General features: G+C 37.3%; 1 long non-coding RNA gene across 1 annotated transcript in view; it reads right to left on the bottom strand.

The window, feature by feature from the left end:
• Positions 1-10,431, bottom strand: part of LOC116499407 — a 61,692-nt gene extending 51,261 nt beyond the window's left edge. Inside the window, exon 1 of the long non-coding RNA XR_004254234.1 lies at positions 10,379-10,431. This is a non-coding gene — a long non-coding RNA (uncharacterized LOC116499407). The remainder of the gene's footprint in view (positions 1-10,378) is intronic.
• Positions 10,432-20,739: the final 10,308 nt, after the last annotated feature.

The following is a 20,739-nucleotide window of genomic DNA, read 5'->3' as shown; positions in this document are numbered from 1 at the left end:
GATGCCATCACAGAGTACTAAAACATATCCACTTCTCCCCCTCCTATAGCTAGCTCTTCAGTCTTGCAATTCTCACAGTGTATGATGGCCTCTTGAAACCTTGCCAGGCAAGGGAATTAAGTGAGTAACTTTTCCTTTTTCATCACTTATTTTAATATCCCTTCCCCTAGTCTTACATCAGATGAACTGGTGCTCTTTGGTATAATGAAAATATAATAGGAGTGTGTGATTAGATAAATGAGATTTTTCACTTCAGTTGATGAGACATTGTGTCTTGGTGTCTTGCTGCTCTTTATTGTATATATCTATTATACACTCAGAGTGGCAAAGAAGACTCCTTCCCAAATGAAATGAGAAAAATGACCAACTTGGAAAAAAATTAAAAAATAAATTTTTTTTCAGATTGTCCTCAAAGAAACAGTTTTAAACATTTTTACACACTGTCACAAATAATTTTTTGGTTGGGTTGCATGCAACAAGAACAGCCATTTTACGACATTTGTGATACATAATATTTGTGTTGTGCAGACTGAATAACAAATATTTTTTTTGCTTCCAAATGCTAAAAACCTTGTCTCACCTGTAAGAAGTAATTAGGATACCCCTTAAATGTAGATTTTTATTTCACTATTCCTCTGCATTGAAAAAAAAAAAATCAATTTTGTGATGTAATTGCATTTAGAGGGAGAAAGAGAACAAAAGAGTCAGATTACTAATATACAGGAAATATATGTATGTGTGTTCCTTCTTACCATAAATACTGTCATTTTATTTATTGCAATTAATCAATGCATAGGAAGCCTACCAGGAATCATTATAGCACTACACAGTAAAGACAAACCAGCAGCAAAAGGAAAAATTAAAAAAAAAAAAAAATCAAATGTCAGATGAAATACTTAGCTAAACAACACAGAAATAACCATCCTACTCGGAAATAAATCAATTTCCAGTTAGTCAGAGAATGAAAAAAAAAAAAAAAAAAAACATAAAACAAACAAACAAACAAACAAGAGAGCGACACACAAAATCAAGAGGACTGAATGCAAAAAGCAAGCAAAGAGGGATTCCTTCAAACAAAAGGCTATGAAGACATATATAAACACAAATATGCCATCACTTCAATATTCATGAAGTAGCACACACCTGTAACCAAAGGAAATAAAAACTGAATTGCTTAGGTTCATTTCTTTTTAACCTGAGAGTTTTCTTAAAAGTTTTGTTTTCTATAGTTCAGTATAAGCAAATTATGCACTAAATTAAAATAATCAAAAATGCACGTAAAAATAATGTGCTAAAAAACAAAGAATCATGAGAAAAACATGTTTCTTCTAAAACTGCTTTTTTTTCAAAAATGTATTTATTTACAAGTCAAATAAAACTTTGCTTATTTTCAAGATGTTCACATAGTTTCCTTATTTTTTGCTGTTCCTCAAAACAAACAAACAAACAAAAAAAAAAACGTGGGTCATAATGTTGTATAACTAATATACTATTCATCCCTGTATTAGTAGAATAGGTCAAAAGGGGTGTTCCAACCATTTGTGCTATTTGACTGCTAATCTGTCCGACTGCTTCATTTTGGACCACTTCAACCATCTCCCCCAAAATATTTCTTTCTCTAGATGGTTTCAACATTCACAGTGCTGGGTGTGTAAAGTTAACAAAGCAGGGTATGTGAGCTTAGTACAAGAATGTCCAGCTGATGAGAGGGATGAAGTTACATATTAGACATGTATTTAAGTAATTTTCTAGAATGGTTGCTTTCCTGAATCTCTACCTGAAGGAATTTATTATAGGTGAGATGCCTCTCAGCCTGTCTGAGACATTTTGTATTTTGGCATTTATGCATTTGTTAATTGTCTAGATTTTATGTAATGGAGAGCACCAGACTTTTATAGAGCTCAGTTCATCATTTGACCTCTTTAGACATATACTTTCATGTGTGGTTAATCACTCTCTTGAAGCTTTTTTTTTTTTTTTTTTTTGGTTGCCTATAAAAGCAATTAGTTCAGATAGAAACATACAGTTCTAATCCCAGCCTAACCAAGTAAAGTTATAAATGATTCCTTTTCCCTTGGCCTTCATCAGTCCCAAAATATCTTAATAGAAATGAGCTGCTGCTGCCTTAGACCCAAACCAAATAATGTGAATATATTTTGCCCATTACATGTCTACAATGTAATAAACCAGCATATCTTTTCTTTTGGGTATAATCCCATTACAGCAAATGAAAGCAAGGTAGTTTGTTCTACTCAAAAACTCGCAATTAAAACATAGCTTCCTACACCTATTTATTTTTAAAAATCATATTGATCCATCTCATATGTCAGGATGACAATACCTCTAATATTTAATCCAATGGATGTGGACTCAGTACCAGGTGTACCAGGAGGATGATGGTAATGAGAGTTACAGAAAGCTGTTGTACACAGATAAATGATCTGCAACAGAACTGAACTTGCACATGGCTTCCATTGTGGTTGATAATAAATGAGAAGCATAGAAATGGTTCTGGAGGATTCTAGCCAAAAAAGCAGCAGTCAGGTGTTCTGAATATTGAGATCCACTAGCAAATGCATTTGTGTCAAGAATAATATAAAGAAAAAAAAAAAAAAAAAAGAAGAAGAAAAAAAAAAAAAAAGCGAGAGAGAAAAGACCTGAATATATAGGTTAGGGAGCTTATATTTTCTTGAGACTGTGGAAAACAACAGTAGTCACTAATTTCTCCCTGTATCTCCATCTCTCTTTACAGTATTTAGATTGCCTATGCAGCTAATCACTTACACATACACGTAAGTACATATTCAAACATATCTTTGTATTCTACTCTGAAGAACTTGCTTTTCTCTTAAAAGTGGTATAAAGACAGGACATTATGCCAGACTGGACATTACCATGGCAGTATGCAAAGTTCTTCCTAAATTCTACTGCTCGACTGCCTTTATACCATCTGTAGTTTCATTTTCTGTGATTACGAACTATGGAACTTGGGTTTGGCTCTCAAAACTAAGATCTTCATTAACAATGGCTGTGATTCTTCTTACATCTTAAATTAAATAATACGTTGTTAATTTCACTCTTTTTCATTAATAGTAGTCCTCAAGTAGTCTTTGGCAGGGAGAATTCTGAATAAATAAATAAATAAATAAATAAATAAATAAATCTGAGTTGGTGGAGGTGATCACAGTCTCTTTTCTGCCAGCGTTCCTCTTTTCTCCGAACAAGTGACTTTAAAGAGTATCTAGAAGCAGTGACTATCCAGTACATGCTCTTTGCTGTCAGAAGCATATCAAAACCTTTGTGTCCTGGAAATTTCTTTTTATTAAGAATGCCCTGTCAAACAACAGTTGTTGATATTTCTGCCCATATAAAAATAAGTTTTGGTGCAAAAAAAAATTTTTCAGTCTTTCAGGGTTGAATCCAGAGTACCAGGAGCTCTGACAAGGCTATAGCAACTAAGGCCTGATAGTGCTATTAAGCACAGTAACAGAAGAAAGGGAAATTCCATGCAGCCCCCAAGATATACTTTTAATAGACTTGCTGTAGTAAAATATAAAGATATTATTATTATTATTATTATTTATGACTATTTTATTTGAAGATGCTTAGGTAGTGCAATAGATTGTATCTGTCTAGTATGTACATAAATATACAATGCTTAAGCGTTCCAGCATGATCCTGGCTGAATTCTAACTTGAGCACATTCTAACTGTCCTGCAATCTCAGCTCCATGTTCTGATGGATCTATTAGCAATTTTGCTCACTGTTTCCAAGTTGTTATACCCTAGTTTCCAATGCATTCTTCTGCAAGGCAGAAGACCATGGAGGTTGTTACTGATACTGCATTTCTGCAATTTAGCAATTGCTCTCCTGTTTTTTGTCAATAAACAAGAAAATTTGAACTGTAGCATTTTGATACTAGTGTTCTTTTTGATGTGCTTCCTGGATTACATCAGTTTTGAACAGTCTCTGTGCAAAGTCAGCTATGAAAACTAAGCATTCAGAAAATATTTTTTTCTAAATGTAAGTCATATTCTAATTTTAAGTCACATTCTTTATTTTATTCTTCATTTTTAACAAGGATAACTTTTTAAAGTTCTGCCTTGTGTCTATCAACACTTTGGAATGGCAGTAGGAAAGGGAGGCCCCCAGGAGAACCTGATTTGTGAGACCAGTTCAGATTGTCACTTTTTCGTTTGGACTCTCCTGAGTATGATACCACCCATCTAGTAGATAAAGCAGGTAACCATGTTATATGTTAATCCTGGTCTTAATGTTCCTGCTCAGTGGTGAAAAAACAGATTCTAGGTGAACCCAGCCTGCAGTGTCACCCCAAGATGATCCTCTACTCCATAAGTCTATATTAAGTGAGTGCATGGATTCACACCTTTCCTTCTGAAATTCGTTCGAAGGGCACAATTAAGGTGTACCTACCTGTGAATTCATATCCTCAGACTGGGAGGATTGTGGAATACCTGGTCTTCTTCTTTATTAAGATCTATATGTTAAAACAACAACAACAACAACAAAAGTTGTGGCCAATTGAAATTCTGATATAGAAGTACCATATGTAGTATATATAGTATACCTAAGGGAAAGAAATTCAGATATACATTTGCCCCTTGTTATTTCTAACTGGCAACCATTGATGTCACATAAATCAGTGTGAAGTCTCTCATAAATCCCTATATAGGTGTCTAATTCTCTTGTTTGGCCACATCCCATGAAAAAATGGGTCATCCTATCTTGCCTGCTGACAACCAAGCACCCTGACTGAACATCTGCCCTAGTGATACTGCAGAAGATTGGTAGCTCTTCTTTTGACAATTCTATCTCTGATGGGGAGACCTTTCACATATTGAAAGAATATCTCAGGTAGGATGACTGCCAGCAGTTGAAACAGAAACATAGCAACTCCGCTAGAAATGCCAATTCTGGTCTTTGTGGACAGTGGTGAAATATGTAGCAGAAGTGCTGAAATGGCATGGAAAGACAAACTGGACTGTTTTTGCCATTTTCTCTCATCTTCTCTAAAGATTGTTGCAGGTCAGTTGTCTTCTGATCCTTCGATATTGTCATGTGCAGTAACTTATGTGATATTTCTCTGATTCTGTTGATTGTTCTCGTGTCTGCACACATTGTTGGATTTTTTCTTCTGCCACTGAGTTTTGTTTTACAAAAGTCATTTCAGCTGTTAAATGTCTCTTCTCTATCCAGCTTGCTCTTTTCTTCTTTTGGTATCAAGTACACTGACTTTCCACACGTGAATGACAATGTTTTAAAAATTCTTAACATTTACTTCATCCATTTCCTCATAAGAAGTGCTTTAAAACAGAGTAAAGCCTCAGGCTTATAAACACAAGAACATAAGGACAGTCATGCTGCCTCATATGAAAGGCACATCTAGCCCAGTATCCTGTCTAATGGCCGATGCAAGTCGATAGAAAAAGCTCAGGGAAGAACATAGAGCAAAACCATAAGACACAGTAGTGACTTTGCAGTATACTCTATATACAACAGTAACCTGTGAGACAAGGACTTCCTGAGTAAGAATGGGTATTTCTAGTAGTTTAAAGCTTTTCATGAATTTCTCCATCATCATACGTTTGCTTTGGCCTCACACGTACATGTAATGTCTGGCATTCATAAAGCACTTCAGAGTCACTCTTTTAAAATGAACAGTAGCACATCACAGGATGAGAACCAGGCTTTGCATTGCCAGGTAGGAGACCTGTCTTTGCTTGATTAGAAGAGAAAGGCTTAGGGACAAAAGAGGAATGAGGACAATAGTAAAATAGTTAAAAGCAAATTTCTTTCAAGACCTTCCCCATGTGTTCCAAGAATCTTCTTACTTTTAATTAAAATGTGACCTAGTAGCAACCCCAAGAACTTCCCAGTTTATGACTTAATTAGAACATGAATATCAGAAGCCAGGTAGAAGTGGAGCACCAGCAAATAATGTGTCAGCTGCCCCGTCAGAGTAAGCCGTCTACTTCAGTCTGCTTCCATGCTTCTGACCCACACCAAGGAAGCAGCTTCCTTGTTGGTTTCTCATTTCTTCACCACTTCTCTCTTTTCTTAACATGGCTAAATTTGGAATTGTTTAAAATGTTTTCTATATTTTTATTTTCAGTAAGACAGGTAGTGTGGAAAGCTGCTGACGTGTTTAAAAACTAAAAAGGTCATTAACAGCAGAAAAATGCAGAGGCTGTAGGGAGAATTTCTGTATCTCTTGCTATTGTATCTTGCTATGTATCTCTTCCTATTCACTTCTCAGTGTTAATCATGATCCCTTTCAGCCAGAGCATATGCTAGTTTTCTGTAGCCTAATAGTTTTCTTTTCTAGTACCCTCTCTTTTCCTTTGTGCTTTCAATAGATTTGATGATCAAGGCCTAGCTATTTCTTTCAGGTTGTTGAACTTTAGTGAATAAGAACAAAAAATGAATAAAGCCAACATGTTTTTCATAAGTGATAGCCAACAGAAAACTTCCTCTGGCTGAAAAGTTCAAAGACAGTGTTTTCAGAGGCAAAGAATCGAAGCTATCCTATCATGGCTTTCTAGATAAATATTTTGTACTACTAGGACAGGAAATGTAGTTGTGAGTGAGTATGTAGCCAAAGTCCTCTGTTAAGGATGATTTTCATTGTCTTTGTGTGCAAGTGAGCCTGGAATGGATGTGGTTGGATAGAGGGAAAATAGGAAAGGAGAGAGAGAAGAAGGGAAAAAGGAGATAAATAAAAGGAAATGGTAAAGGGTTAACAGTAAGAAGGAAGGAGAGAGACACAGAGACAGAAACCAAGAACAGAAAGAAGAAAAGACAAAAATGAAAAAGTGGGTAGTTCATGTCTACTCTATCTTCTTGCAAAAAAAAATAAATATAGTCCCTTCCTTTTCCTTAACCATTTCTTTCAGATTCTTTATGAGGCAAAAAAAAAAATAAAATAAAATAAAAATCAGTTATTCATCTTTCCAGGTACAAATTTACCTCTAGATCATATTCAATTTCACATTGAAAATATTTGTCTAGTTGCTTCTTTTAATTTTTTGATATGTTATGTAATCAATTCAATGTTTGTTTTGCTTTTCTTTCTCTCACAACGTAACAACAGAAGTTCTCAGCATCCAACACATGTTTTCTTGAGTACCTATAGGTATTCCATGTCCTGAATCAGCAAGTTCACAGACTTAATGTAATGTAATGATTCACAATCATCCCATACAGCAAAACCCAGAAAGTCCCTAAATAATGCACTGTTGAATCAGAGCCATTCATCTCAATGAGGTGTACCAAACTTCAAATAATTTGCATCAATTTACATCATTTTCTATTTGTCATCATAGAAACATGACCATTTAAAATAAATAAATAAATAAGAAGAGAGAAAGTGAGAGAGAAAGAAAAAAGAAAGTGAGAAAGAAAGTGCGAAAGTGAGAGAGGAGAGAAAGAGAAAGAGAGAGAGAGAGAGAGAGAGAAAGAGAAAGAGAAAGAGAAAGAGAAAGAGAAAGAGAAAGAGAAAGAGAAAGAGAAAGAGAAAGAGAAAGAGAAAGAGAAAGAGAAAGAGAAAGAGAAAGAGAAAGAGAAAGAGAAAGAGAAAGAGAAAGAGAAAGAGAGAGAGAGAGAGAGAGAGAGAGAAAGAGACAATGCAAAATGTCTTTGAGTTTTACTCAAAAGGACAAATCTGCAAGGAATTTTATTTAATGTCACAGCACCTCTCCAAAAGATATGCTTTCGTAGCAGAATCTGCAGTCCTGAGTCCTTATAAAATGTATAGGAAAGACATGCTGAGGGAAGAAGTGCTGCTGGAAATGTTGAGGTTAAGGATACACCTTAAGCTTTCACCTTACTCTGCAACTTATTTTGGATTACAGGAGATGTCATCTTCCATTTGATATTCACAGTTCTAAAACCCTGAGTTACAACAACATTTAACTTCCTAGTAGAAGAGGTTTCCTCTTCTAGCTTTTGGATAATAAAGGACCCAAGTAATACACATGTAGTTTTCTTTGCCACATTGAACTACAGTCTCCCACCTCCCAGTGGAGCGCTCCCTTCTCCCCAGCTAGAGCTTTCTGGGATAATTAAGTAATCACTAAGACAGACAGAAAGTGAGAAGTACTTGATAGTTACCTTCCCTTACTGAGAAAGAAGAAGCTGGGTTCCAGTTCGTGAACCAGTGTATGTATTTAATACTAAGTAATCATTACAGCAGTGACTGGAATCCAGATCTCTCTTTTTCCCAGTTGACTGCCTTAAGTACCAGACTCTCCGTTTTCTGAAAAGCTTGTTCTTTAGCTAGCTTAATGAATATTTAATCACTCCCTGTGAAGTGGAACATCACATCTCACAAGGAGAGACTGTGAGCAGCCAACCCCAGAAAATCTACTAGCCTCATGCTTAGAACATATTGGTGAAAGATGCAGTTTTAAAACCCTAAAAAAAAAAAAAAAAAAAAAAAAAAAATCCAAAATTTCTACCTTAAATGAAAACAAGTTCACAGACTTAACTTAAGGCATATGCTCTATTCTACTTTTATGCAACAAAACCTGAATATCTTGGCAACCCCTATGCATCTATGGGGCCACAAAAACCTGCAAGGTATATCAGGAATTAAACCTATTCATATGATATTGCATACACAATAAATGTGTTGGCTAGAATAACTTAAAATCCAAACATTTCATAGGCATGTACTACATAGCAGATCAAGATTTACGTAATTATCAGACTGTCCAGAAGCAGATTTTAGACTCCTGTATAATTTTAATAATGAAACACTGGCTGCTTGAGCACAGTCTCAAGGATGTATATCATCTCCTAATTCCTTTTTAGAAGTTGGGAAAATTAAGAACATTAATTAGGCAGTCACAAACTGCCTAAATTGGGTGCTTAGGCTTCCTAATTGATTACTGGAGAGAGCAAGGCACTAAAGAGCAGTTCAGAGAGTTTACCTGCTGAGAGCGGACTCACTTAAAGATAGCTGTTATGAAACATTAGCCACAGAATATTGCTATCTCACTGTCTCTCTCTGAAGTTTAGGCATTGACGTTAGGAGCTTAATCCAGTTGACAGTACACAGGCATTTAAAGCTGCATAAGATATTTTAGGGTAGCCCTCCATCTGCCCTCTAGCTGCCATTGTTGCCAGAGGAATAAAGGTTGCACTTAGATCCTCTGTCGTGTCCATCAGCTCCTCAAACAGATAAACCTGGGGTATTTGAAACAGCGCTGGAGGCTTCGGTATAGACAACCAAATCAAACCTTGAGTACAAGATTCAACACCACACTGCAGCAACATAAATTTAGAAGTCTGTATGTATGTGTCTATCTAGTTGTTTAAGTGAATGGGGATCATAGCTATGATTTCTACGTGAAATGTGGGTGTTCCTTTGGATCTTCTTTTGGATCAACCTTGCATTTTTTTTGTATGCAAAAATATCTAAGACAGCACTTGAAGCCAAAAATAGGAGAAATGAATCCAACCTTTAGCCAATATAGACAGCAGGTCTAGAGAGCTGAGTGCAAATGCACTGCATTTAGTTGGGCGTAATCTGAAAGAGCAGGTTGACAGTGAGGACTGCAGTTACAATGGAATGACTTCTCACAAAACAAGATTAGTGGGACCAGAGGGAAGGAAGCTCTATGGAACTGTGACTCAATGCAGGCCAAAGAAAATGTGTGTTCTCTGCTAGAAGGAAGAAAACTAAGAATGTGAATAGTTTTGTTTTGGTTTGTTTGTTTTTTTTTTTTTTTCTTTTTAGGTGCATCTATTTTATTTTAGGCAATTCTTCAGTAAAATTCATAAATGATACCAAGCGAAAAGACCAGACTCTAAGGATTTCCCAAATACCAACCTATATATGCTAACATTTCTTTGCACTCCCAGTGACCAATAACTAAAGAGCATCACACTATTGTCCATCTCTAACAGGGGAGAACATAAGTCCTTTACTCCCCACTGACCTAATGGTGTCATAAACAGTATATTCATTAGGATGAGGTTCAAGTCTTTTCAAGTCACAACAAATCCTGAACCCCAACCTGGAACAAGTAACCTAATGATTAGTCTTTGTTAGAGAAAAGAGCACAATCAACTCCAACTGTCTTAATGAGCGTATCTGACACCTGTAAACCAGTAAGACCCACTTGTTTAGGTGGTCTGGCATCAACACACTGTTGGTTTTGGAGATGGAGATCTATCAGTTTATGCTTATAAATCGTAATTTAGTTGCCCAATTTCCCAATGAAATCCAGAGGGTGAGTAGGAATAAGGAACTGAAATATTCTGTGGGTCTTCCAGGATGAAGTGTCAGCTAGACAGAAGGTTAAGTAATTAAATTTTAGACTTGGGTCCCACAGGTAGGATTCAGCTCATTTACCTTTAGTTCTACTGCACAGATGTCCATGAGTAGGACAGTCATTCCAGATTTCCTTTATAGCTGTCAAAGAAAAAACAGACTCTTCAGGGTCATGTCTTTGTAAAATCAACGTCTAGAGTAGGTCTGCTAGAGACTCCTTTTCCTCAGTATATCATCTATTGCCATTTCCATTAACACAGGATGTCAGGCCTGGCCTCAACTGCAATTCAGAAAGGCAAAGTATATAGGTCCTGTTTTCCATCTGCCAGTCCAACACATCATATTATATTGCTCTGCAGGAGGATCTGGATAGGCTGCACCGATGGGCTGAGGTCAACTGCATGAAGTTCAACAAGGCCAAGTGCCAGGTCCTGCACCTGGGGCGCAATAACCCCAAGCAGAGCTATAGGCTGGGAGAGGAATGGTTGGAGAGCTGCCAGGCAGAGAAGGACCTGGGAGTGATGGTGGATAGTCGGCTGAATATGAGCCAGCAGTGTGCTCAGGTGGCCAAGAAGGCCAACGGCATCCTGGCTTGTATCAGGAACAGTGTGACCAGCAGGGCTAGGGAGGTGATCGTCCCCCTGTACTCAGCTCTGGTGAGGCCGCACCTCGAGTACTGTGTTCAGTTTTGGGCCCCTCGCTACAAGAAGGACATCGAGGTGCTTGAGCGGGTACAGAGAAGGGCAACGAAGCTGGTGAGGGGCCTGGAGAACAAGTCCTACGAGGAGCGGCTGAGGGAGCTGGGCTTGTTCAGCCTGGAGAAAAGGAGGCTCAGGGGCGACCTTATCGCTCTCTATGGGTACCTCAAGGGAGGCTGTAGCGAGGTGGGGGTTGGTCTGTTCTCCCACGTGCCTGGTGACAGGACGAGGGGGAATGCGCTTAAGTTGAGCCAGGGGAGTTTTAGGTTAGATGTTAGGAAGAACTTCTTCACTGAAAGGGTTGTGAGGCACTGGAACAGGCTGCCCAGGGAAGTGGTGGAGTCACCATCCCTGGAAGTCTTCAAAAGACGTTTAGATGTAGAGCTTAGGGAAATGGTTTAGTGGGGACTGTTAGCGTTAGGTCAGAGGTTGGACTCAATGATCTTGAGGTCTCTTCCAACCTAGAAAATTCTGTGATTCTGTGATTCTGTGATATAGATATGTTGGTTACCCTACAGCCTCTCCAGTGGCAGTTGCTGTCTCTGTAATAAATGTAACCAAGCTCTTTTAGTCTCCTAACCCACTGAGCAGAAAAACCTATCACTACTCTGTCCAAGACTTCCACATTGCCACCTGTAAAACACATTTGAAAGTCTGGAACAGCACCATTTTTACCAGTATCACCTAGCACGTGTTCCACCTAAGGATGGACTATTCCTATAAAAAATAAGGCCGTATCTATTTCATCACAAACTGTTTTATAGTTTAACATCTAAAATCTAGTTCTTCAGTCATTTTGAAATATAAGCATCTTTAAAAGGTCTTTTAAAAGGAAACAAAATCATCTGTATACTCATTAAGTATTAATACTGAAATGTAAACCATATAAACACATAGTTTTACCTTAAGCCAACAATGTTGTACCTTTTTCATTTTTGTGTTAAATATACAACATTATTATGGATAAACAACTACTATAAATATTTTAAAACAAAGTGGTTATAAAATAATATTTTAAGTATATTATTTTCTCGTGCTTTTAAAACAGGTACAGGAATAAAAATGCATGTTATACATAAAAGTAATACATTAAGGAACTTCACCAATAAATGGATCAAAGTTAAAATTTATGCGTTGCAGTGATATTTCTTTCTTGTTTAATAAGAATGTTTGTTCATTACATGGTCAAAGTAAGATAAAAGATATCCCCCTCCTTGTTTTTACGACCATGGTATTTATAAACAATGTGATGAAGAGCAACATGTTCTCATTCTGAAACTTATCTCCCTTTTAAAGTGTTTGTTTCTGAAGACATTGTCATTGTCTGTGTTAAAGCTCCTAATGTGTTATCAATACATACTAAATATTTTCTATAAATAGTGCAGTTGAACCAATAATCATAATTCTTCTGTGCAACAGCAAGCTCTTAGGAGTTAATAAATGCTCACCTATAGCTTCTACCCACTCTGATATTTCTGTTGCTAAAGAGTCTGAAAAAGTAAGTAGGACTTCCAGTGTCTACCACAGCTACTGGACTGGAAATCTTCTCTAACAGAGAAGCAAATTTTGAATTTAAACGTTTTCCACTGAAATATTTTTGGTATATTTCCTCTCCCAAATGAACCAGTTCAAGCCCCCCTACTGCTTCTGGCTCCTGAAGCCATATCAATTCACGTGTGTGTATATATATATACGTGTAAATATATATGTGTGTCTGTATGTGTAGAGTATGCTATGTGTTATACTATACACTCCTCCCTGCATTTGTTATGATCAGATGACTACTGATAACATATAAAAGTTTAGCAAGAGGGCCAGGATTAGTTCTCCCTAGTTTTAAACCTCTAAAAATTTAAAGAAATAGGCAATTCCAAGGAGTGATTCATCCTACCTGCATGAGATATTTGTCCAGGGATGGACTGAATTATGTTTTTCTCTTTTCATTGTCTCCAAATGGAACCTTAACAACTAGCTCTGATTCAATGCCCATTTTTGAACAAAAATATCAGTATACCTATATCTGCACAAATTAAATTGGTGATATCTGTGTAGATAGTACAATATGACTTTGGAGAATAATACTGCTTGGTCACTCATTGACAGTTGCTTCCTCACTACCTCTCTGTGAGAGCTCCCTATTGTGGCTACTTATCTCAGCTATTCCTGCTTTGGTTGGAGGAGTTGCATCCAAGCCAATAAATCACCTCCAATGCCCCAGCCCAATGGCAAAGCACCATCATGATCAGTGAGAAGGGAGAGAGGAAGGGAAGGCAGTTTTTTTTTCTTAAAAAAAAAAAAAAAAAAAAAAAAAAAAAAAAATTATGAGAGATTCCCATTAAAGTAATTTTTAAGAGCAGGTGTAAGTAGCAAAACTTAAACCAAAACAAAGCTATCTTCCTACAAAATGCATTTTGCTATTGATTATGGGGGAATGGGATTCTTGCTCTTTTCATGTACCTTCTCTCTCTCCCCCTCCTTCTTCACCTCCCTTGAAAGTCACCAAAATCAAGCTGGATCTCTGAAAGGGCAATGAAAACTTCTAGTACAACAAATCTGTCCCATCAGTCTGCTGTTGCTCCTTTCAGTCGCAGTAAGGCCATATACGAATTGTCATGTTCACACATCTGTATCCAAAACTAATTCCTGAATGAACAGACTCCTGATATTTCCAAACCTTTTTTGAGACATGCCTGAAAGACAGGTAGACCTAGGTCACAAAGGACGAGTTGAGGACGCATAGCTCTCCAAGGCTGGTTAATCTGCCCAGGCCTGCTGTCTGTGGTGAAGCCAGATAAAAGGATGGGCACCTCCAGAGAGCTATTCAGGTCCTCTACCACAGTCAGCTGTCTTCAAATGAAATAGATCACCATTCAGAAATGCCTACCTCTCTATTTATGGACAATACCAGAAGTCAACTATTAGCTTAGACTGGACAATTTGTCTCTTTAAAGCTAGGAGAGATAAATGTATAGCTCATTGACCATTTTCTTTGGTCACAAGGTTCACTCTGCAATGACTGATAAATACAGAGCTGCTACTCAGAACAGCAGATGTACTTATGAAGTCACATTTAGGCCATTAATTACAGCATGTACATTGGGGTCTCATACCTCAAGGTGACTTAGTACCGGTGGTAACCACATTTATTATGATGGTAAGAAGCACTGATTCAGTCACATACAAAGCACTGTACAGATTAGTGCCAGATGTAAGGTACGAAACACAGAAAAGAGAAAAAGAGTGAAACGTGTATAGATGAAATGAGTTCATGTGATGACAGCAAATTCAATGTTTCCTCTGTTAAGAAGCGAGGGGTGGGGTATGAGGATGAAATGGGGTAAATGGTGAAGGGTAGGTGAAGGGACTCAAGGTCAGATAGGTGAGAGGGATGCTGTATTTATGTCATATCCAGAGAGTAACACATGAAGGTTTTCCTTGGGATCAGTGGGCATTCCAAACCCATGTGCTGCCTTCAACTGGATTTAAAGGAACACTGCAGCTTGGTGGTGGTGATTATTGTCCACTAGAGATTGTGTGGGGACCACCACATTCATTCCTCTTCAAATTGTAAAATGAACTAAAATTGAGGTCCTCCAGGTGAAAAGATAGTCTTTTTATCCACCAGGCTAAAGAAGTCATTCTTTTTTTTTTCCGATAAACAACTGTGAAAGGCAAGATTGTGCAATGACTAGAAGTACACTGTAAATATCAGGGTTACCAAAAGTCACAGAGAAACCTTTCAAATAATCTGAAGTAGTGGTAGAAAGAGTGATACAGTGAATTTGTGTTGACGCAAAAATCATTAACCCTACACCTTTACTTTCATTTGCATTAAAGGAGCGGCTGACTATTTTTATGGTGTTCATTGTTTTTATCACACTGAAATTTTTTGGCAGGTTGACAAGTTTACTGTCTGTGAGTACACACATGCATATGTGTGCATGCATGTGTTTAAGCAAATATATTGGGAAATGCATTTAATACTTTAAGGTCGCTATGTTACAAAATAGTGCAAGAGTTATTCAAATATTTTAAATATGCACTACAAAAGACCACTCAGGGTTGCTTTATTATGTGAATCCAGATTATGCCACTTTAGCAGCTAAAGACTATTTCTTCAGGCAGTCCTACCTAAGCTGTAAGACTCTGAGGGAATGAGCGAAATGTTCAGAATCTGACCCAACCTGTTATTTCCACAAAACACTGTGAACTGTTATTTGCAATTTTCAGTCTTGTGCAGGAACTGTTGTCACTCCTGTCTTCTATACATTCTGTGACTAGTCCTATCCTTTATAGGTGAGCCCTTGTAAAGATAAAGCTCATTGGAATGTCTGACACCATTAGCCACATAAACCAGCAACTATTCACATCTTTTTTCAATGGCAGTGATCTGAAATCCTATACTGGGCAGGAAATTTTGACTGGAAAACTAGGAAAGGCTATTTAATACAGAAATAAGTAAGCAGAAAGCAAGTAACCATGAATCATAACGGTGGTTATGGGAAAAAAAAAAATATGAAAAAGCAAAGATAAAATTAAACAGCAATAATGATTTATAGTAAGATAGTCTGAGACATGACAGAAGTCTCAGTACACCAAAAGGAAAATCTTGTTTGCTCAAATTATTTGTTTCTTCTGTCTAATGAATGTAATTCTAATATACAAGTGATAACACTGGCATTTCTTTGAAATGTTGATTCAGTTTAATTATGAAAATCACCAAGGTATTTTCTGGCTGCTGCATCACTCCCTGTACTAAGATTAATCACATCAACATCATTCATTTAATCTTCAAAGAGGAAGCAGTTGTCCACAAAAGCCTTCAAATAGCTTCATTAGTGCAATTTTTCAGACTCAAACACTTAGCTGGCAGCATATGATTGAGAGTAAGGAAGGTCATTATATTCATCTGTTTCCTAATCTGATTTTTTTTTTTTTTTAAGATTTCACATTTTCCTGTGGATGTGCATAAGCTTTCTTGCCCTTTGTTTTGGCCAAGCAAACCATGTGCTCTTCAAAAACAATGAAGAGTAGTTGGTGGCAATCATCCTTCAATCAGTTTGCAATAAGATGAATCTGAACCAGAATACATTGCTCTCCTGAGCCTGGCACTGATTTAACATACAGCTTGTTTTTATCAGCAATCACTAACACAAAAGATCTTAAGATATGTTTACTTAAACATGCAAACAGGGTTAAAAAGGTGAGACACAGAGCAATGTGCCTAATGTTTTCTTCATCAGACTGAGACCTATTAACAATGTTTTAGAGAATAAAAATTAGCCCAACTTCTCCATATTATTAATATTTAATTGCATGCTAAGAGCATCATCCTCTTCAGTCTCCCATGGATGCTGAAAAGACCTTCCCTGTTACTGCTTCATATTACTGTAAAACTTCTCTAACACTACCCTATGCATTTTCAAAAAATCATGATACCCAATGTCCAATTAGCTGCTGTTGTGGCACAGTCTCTGAGCAGTTTTAATTTTTCAGAAGTGTAGTATTGCAATCCAACATATCACACAGAGCACAGCAGCTCACCATCACGATGACAACATGGTCAGGCACAATTATCCTATCTGCACAGCACTAAAAGAAGCCACTGATCAAAATGTACTTAGTTCTATTACTAAGAACCAAAACTGCCAGCTTAGTTTTGAAGCTCTTAAAAACAAAGACTTTATTAAAGTTTCTGCTAACACATTTGCCTGCAGCTGTCAGTGACTTGTGCAAAAAAAAAAAAAAAAAAAAAAAAAAAAAAACAGTCAGAAAAGTGGAAGCTTTGAGATGTGAGGCAGCAAATGCAAATTTAGTAAAAAAATATTTGAAGGAATTAAATTTTTCCTAACTTTTCATTTTAGGTGAGGAGAAATATAGATTTTATATTCAACAAAAAAGACTTGGGAAAAACAGTTTTCAAAAATGGATCTTAATGCAGTAAAGTGATGTATTGCCATGATTGCAAACACACCAGTCATTTAGAAGCTCCCTGAAAGGATGGACAGATGAATTTGAACCATGACTGCATTTCTTCTATTAATTACTGGACTTAGTTTAAAGATGAGTATGAGATAGCTCCATAGCTACAAGGCTACTTCAGCTGTCACTGCCTCTTATTCAACTACTTACATTCCTTTCCCTGGCATATAAACAGTGCTCACACTCCATCCTTAGTTCAGAGTGCTAAAATCAATTGTTATACATAAGAAGAGCATAAATATAGACTGTACAGTCCTCAGTTCAACCACTCAAACCATAAGCAAGGTTTTGATGCTGAGGGGTCTCCTACACAAGCAAGGAATTTATTTGCGCTTGTAATTTAAAAAGTATAATTACTATTCTCGAAAAACAGTCATGTTGTCTAACACCCCTCTTACACATTTCTGTAGAAAAGGCTTCCTACGCTCCTATTTGGGCTGAAAAGCTTAAGTTATAAAGTTTTATACAGGTATGACATTCTATTCATGGCAGATAAAATGAAATCGTATCACAGGGTGCATTTACGTATAGGTTTCAGTCCTTGAACCAATCTACAAAATGCAGTGGACTGTTTTTCTCCTTGTGAGCTCCTTGGCTATGGAAGTCATACAAAGGGATGCCTCATTCCTGACAAGAGCCTGAACAATAGTTGTGGAAATCATTTAATTTAGGGCAGAGGTCACGGGATAATGGATCAACATGGCAGTAAAGTCAGGGCAGATGGAATAGTGAGTGCTGTTGAAGTGACACAGGAGCCACAAAAGTTTGTCTCCATTGGTCACCTCAGTATTTTAAGCTGTGTTGATATCTCATCCTTGTCCAAGGTGTTAGGGACTCCAAGTGCATTCACTGCTACTCCAATATACATGTATGTATCAGAACTTTCCTTGCAGAACTCGAGGGCTTCTGTGGAGGATTTTTTTTAAGGAAAACTGAAGCTAGAATTTGGGGTGCCTGCTCTTTATTAAATCTTCCCATAAGTTGCTTTCAGAGTCTATCACTGGCTCTTGGCAAGTAATTTCAGCGTGTGAACAACTAGGAACCACTAGGCTGATCCTGCAATTTGTCCCACTTCACTGGAACAGATAGAAATTTTTATGAAAGTAAGCTTATTTCTGCTGCTATCTTCCCTCTGCAGGACATGAGGAAAAAGTAACAACTCTACTGTGCACTTTTAAACAAGTTTTTAAAATAAAACAACAGCTGTATCTCCCTGGGATCATTCCATCCATGGAAGCATCTACCATCACAGTTCAGTGCTATAATCAGTATGTTTCTAATATCTTATCCTTAACTGGTTATACTCCTTCAGCGACTTTTCCTTCCAAAAGTCCTTTGCTTTTTATTCAGATGGTGTTATCCTACAGAACCCCAAGGCTTCTGGGTCTCAGTCAGGCCTTAAAAGAAGGAAAACTCTTCAGACAGGTCTTGCTGTGATAAATGTGGGTGTTATGTGCAACTGTTCTTTTACTGCTCTCCTCACATCTCAGTTTTCCTAATTACACTCTAGTTTTCTGAAAACTATGAATTATATAATGAGTCAAACCAAGATGTATGCTGCAAGTTCCACTTCAGTTATTAGGCAGAGATATGAAAATAAAGCTCATCACAGGGGAAAGAATTTTCAATTAGCCTGCCTCACACCATCCATTTACAATGTATTCATTTATTTTGCTTGCTTTTAATTTTAACATTAAATGAACTGTTGTTAAACTAGGAACAGACCCCTGAGTGAGTGACAATATGCAGTGGAAATGAAGAATCATGTTAGGATTTAAATCTAAAAAGTAAGTTAACTGCTCTTATATAATCTGAAAAGGAATAATCTGCAAAGGTGACCAAGAATACAAATATATTTAGATCACAGCTAAAAACAAATCAGGATTCACCCCTCCAAGGGTCATGCTCTGCCTTTTCTTGTATTAACAATACACAAGGTTTCAATCAAAATTGGTACCAAGTGAAAAGCCTTCTTCACAGAGCATGAAGAAGTAGAGATTCACCTTTCTGACCACCTTCTTTCCTGTCTTCTATATATCCTCATAAAATATTTACTCTGCTTCTGAATGACCACTCTGATTATCCTTAGACTCCTTTTCAGATTCCCTGATGATGTCATGGAAATGTTAAACCCATTATGCTAAGCTAGGACCTCCATCTACGGTGACCTCTTGGCACTAGCTTCTGAGGACAGCATGATACTTTTACATAAAAGTTAGTCTTCCTTCAGGTCATCAATAGATGGGCTCATAAGATATCAGCACTTCAGTCAACACCAATAAAATTTAAGCCAGACCATATATATGTCTATATAAAGTCCGACTCTGATTTGTATTTGCAACAAAGCGATTAAAATGCCTATGAAAATGTACAATCATCTTCCATCGAAAAAGAAGCATTTCTATTATTTCATGGGTCTACCCCATAGGTAATACACGACATTCCTTTTCATTAAGCTATTAGGGAAGTGATTAGTGACTAGCACCCTGCTCTAATTATCTTTAATGTAGTGTTTCAAATTGATCATGCATAATGCAATTAGAAATCATAATTAAATTAATTTATATTGATTTAAGCCTTTATAAGTTGTTAATAACGGTAGCCCATTACATTAATTCCTACAAGCCAACATTAGTATTTTCAATATGCTGAAATATTTCGCTCCCCCCACCACTACCACCACTCCTTCCCTTCTCTGCTCATGATGGAGCTCCGGGAGGGGGGGACGAGGGGCAGCTGCCACCAGGAGCAACCCTGGCCCCGCACAGCCCGACAATCACCTTATTTCTCCACCCTCCCCTTCCTGAACCTCTCCCCAAAATGAAAGCACGCGCCCCCCCCCCCCAATGAAAGTTATCTCCAATTCAACTTCTGCAGCCTGCCCCCCTTTTTGACAGGTTTACACATAAGAACTAAAGGTAGACAGGCTCCCAGCGCTCCCCAACGCATGCTTTTCCATCCCATCCTTGTTTCCCCCCTCACAATCATCACCGGGTGGCCCAGGGGTCAAAAAAAAAAAAAAGTTCTTTTTTTTACTAATTTTTTACATTTTATTTTTAAGAGAAATATCCTGGCTATACTAAAACCCTGCGATGGGAGATGTGTGGGTTTGGGGGGGGGGGGGGGGGGGAGGGTAGAGGGTGAGGAGTGTTAACAAAGTATTTAAGAAAACAATTTATCCTTAAGTAATATTTCTTTTAAAATAAAATCGGGGTTTACAAATCAGGATTTGATTCGAGAGGCATGAATTCTATTATATGTACAATTTAATCACGGGGTATTTAAAATAGACATTTCCATCTAAAATCCAATCAGAAATCAACACAGCACCTCGAGGCATTAAGATGATCATCTCCATTTTGCATTTGTAAACTGGTAGAAATAAATGTGGCTTGTGGATACCAAGAGGTCAAGTACGGCTGCTCAAATATTTTTCTTACAAAATGACGGATTTATTAGACAAATAAGTAGCCCGGCTGATGCAAAACCCCCAGTGATTGAATTTTGACGTTGAGTCAACAACAACTCGAACTACATCAGTGCTCCAAGATTTAGTTATGATGGTAGAGATTACTGAACAAATAGGAGGCAGAAATGAATACAGATTTCCTAGGATCTGCCCCCAGCACCCTCTTCTTGACATTCCCCTCCATATGCTATCCCTATTCACACTGTATTCTAATTAAAGGACCGGGCTATGTCTTCTAATTTTATAAGAACTTTTAAATAATTAGTCTGGTGTGTGTTAAAAGGGAAAGCTTC

The sequence above is a fragment of the Aythya fuligula genome, chromosome 1 (assembly GCF_009819795.1).
Source record: "Aythya fuligula isolate bAytFul2 chromosome 1, bAytFul2.pri, whole genome shotgun sequence".
NCBI classification, from domain to species: Eukaryota; Metazoa; Chordata; class Aves; order Anseriformes; family Anatidae; genus Aythya; species Aythya fuligula.
Note: the sequence above shows the minus strand (reverse complement) of the source record. Positions and strands in the feature narration are given on the sequence as shown.